The following is a 3,020-nucleotide window of genomic DNA, read 5'->3' as shown; positions in this document are numbered from 1 at the left end:
ATGTCTTCCATTACTGATAGTAAGGGAGGATTCTTTTTCGTTTACGGATATGGTGGCACTGGGAAGACTTTTCTTTGGAATGCATTAACTTCATCATTATGTGCAAAGGGTGATATTATACCCACTGTCGCATCAAGTGGCATTGCTGTAACATTATTACCTTCAGGGAGGACAGCTCATTCAAGATTTGCAATTCCTATCCAAATTTCTGAGACTTCAATGTGCTCAATTAGTCAAAATTCATGTTTAGGTCAACTCATTCAATGCACAAAGCTTATTATTTGGGACGAAGCACTTATAGTTCAGCGTTATTGCATTGAAGCATTTGATCGTTCATTAAGAGATATCATGCATTGTAATTTACTGTTTGGAGGAAAATGTATTCTAATGGATGGGGACTTCCGTCAAATACTACTAGTGATTCCAAAAGGGACAAGGGCTTTTGTTGTTGATGCATACATAAGTTCTTCCTATCTATGGGATAGTTGTACAATTTTCACCTTAACAAAGAACATGAGATTAACATGTTCTGACTCAACAAGTGATTATCACGAGATTGAATGGTTTTCTAAGTGGCTGCTAGACGTTGGAGATGGAAAATTAGGTGAACCTAATGAAGGTCCCACTGAGATAGAAGTACCTGATAAGTTGTTAGTTCGTAATTCTGATGATCCGGTTAAGTCAATAGTCGAGGCAACTTACAGTGATATATTGGAAAATATAGGATCAAATGCATATTTGAATGATAGAGCAATTCTAGCACCTACAATTCAGATGGTTGACCAAATAAATCAGTACATGTGCTCTTTGTTGCTAGGTGAAACACATGAGTACTTGAGTTGTGATTCTGTTTGCCAAGCATCTAATGATAGTGACAGCTTTGACAATCTTTACACCACTGAGTTCCTCAACACAATTAATAGCTCTGGTTTGCCACCACACAAATTATCACTAAAAGTAGGGGTACCAATTATGTTGTTGAGGAACATAGATCAAGCAGAAGGTCTATGCAATGGTACTCGTCTTCGCATCACAAAGTTGGGAAAAACAATTATTGAAGCAGTAACATTGAATGGATCTAAACCAAATCAGAAAGTTTTGATACATAGGATGGACATGAATCCGTCAGAAAGTAGATGGCCCTTTCGAATGTGAAGAAGACAATTTCCTATAATTTTGTCTTTTGCGATGACAATAAACAAAAGTCAAGGGCAATCATTGCAACATGTTGGTTTATATTTAGAGAAGCCTATATTCACGCATGGGCAATTATATGTTGCATTATCTAGAGTCAACTCCCTGGATGGTCTTAAAATTCTCATCCCTCCCAATGGCAATAGAGGAAAGAGAACAACGGCTAATGTGGTATATAGAGAAGTGTTTAGGAATGTTTAAAGGTTGATTAGTTCTACGTTTGGATTAAATTTTTGGTTGTTGTATTAATGTTTTTTGCAGGACGAAATGAGTTTAAATGCATGAGATTTTAATATTAAGTAAATGGTTGTTGTTGATGGGTACTTGGTAGAGTTTATTTTGCAAGTGATGCTTGCCGCGCATCGCGTGGGGGAAGGTGAAGCTAGTTTTATTCGTAATACTAGCTTCTATAGAGAGAAACTCCCGCCATGTTCTTGATAGGCTAAATCAAAGTACTCATAATCATATCTACTACTTAATCAAATTTAAAAATTGTTAGGTCAAAATTATAAAAAGACTGTTCCATAAGCATATTCTGCATCCAAATGAAATTAAAACTGAAAATAAACTCTATTCCTATTTGTCTGCGGTTAAAAGTTAGACTCTTAATAACAATTTTAATTATAATCATAAAAAATCCTTGTAGAATTTTTTTTAAGTAATATATAATATGGTATTCCCTTTGGTCCTTATTATAAGACACCTTTTAGAAGAAATTTTTAGTCCTTTTCATAAGACATTGTAATAGTTTCAATGAGCATTGAATATATTTTTCACATATATACCTATATTTAATAAGGATAGTGAGAGAGTTAATATGATATTGGAATTTAATGTAATTTATGAGGGTCATAGTGAAAATTATATGAAGTTTATGACAAATTTAGTGTTTTTAACTATTTTTATTAGTAGTATGAATTAGTTGGCAATCACTATAGTCTCTTACCAATAATCTTCCTGCCCTTTGTTACTTACTATAAAAGGTGTCATTGGGGCGGTTTTGAATTAATATTAATTTGTTTCGTATTATCTACAAATTAAATTAATTCTCCATATATATATTTACAAAAAAAAAAGTTTAACGAAGCTTCATGAGTCATTAGATCAAAAATTTTATTGGAGTCAATAGCTTTCCTCCATGAAACTTGAAAAAACGCCCCTCTAAACTTCCATTATTCCTCCTTCCGTCAATTAGGGATGACAAGATATAAAGACTTTTATATGAAATTCTTGCTACCTCCAATCTTTAATATAAGAGCTAATTGACTAATTTGAGTAAATTAAGAATATTATTTAAATTAGTTATTTGTAATAAATAGGTGTTGTCTTTCTTAAAATACTATTGCTAATCATGTGTATAAGCTAGAACTGTTGATGAAAACTTTCACATGTGTAAACTACTATAAGGATTATCTTGAAAAAATAGATAAATATGAGAAACAAAATGGATATTAGGATATTATATGTAGGACCAAATTAAATATTAAACTTGCTCTTCTATTAGGACAAGAGGTAGTGCTATATTTTATTTGACTACAAGCATTTGATATTCGCTTCCAGCACCAAATGTCTTGGGGTCCTAGTAAGTTTAATATTTCTTTTCCTGGCTAATTAGATCATTCAAATGAGTATGAAAGGAACAAGCAAATGGAAAAATGATAGTAATATACTCTTAAAAATGCTAAATGACAAATAAGTGGAGCTAAATTTCAAAATACTAAAGAAGACCTTGTACTACTAACAAAAAAATAAAGGAAAAAAGATTACCGACATAATTCATTAGCAAGGGAATTTTTTCCCACTAATAGGGCTAGATTATGTCACTA

The 3,020-nt window shown here is 32.3% G+C and overlaps 1 pseudogene; it reads left to right on the top strand.

The window, feature by feature from the left end:
• Positions 1 to 1,395, top strand: LOC114758277 (ATP-dependent DNA helicase PIF1-like; annotated as a pseudogene).
• Positions 1,396 to 3,020: the final 1,625 nt, after the last annotated feature.

Source organism: Neltuma alba, unplaced genomic scaffold (assembly GCF_004799145.2).
Source record: "Neltuma alba isolate B1F8T4 unplaced genomic scaffold, ASM479914v2 tig00010684_pilon, whole genome shotgun sequence".
Taxonomy (NCBI): domain Eukaryota; kingdom Viridiplantae; phylum Streptophyta; class Magnoliopsida; order Fabales; family Fabaceae; genus Neltuma; species Neltuma alba.
This window is presented reverse-complemented; position numbering and strand designations above follow the sequence as displayed.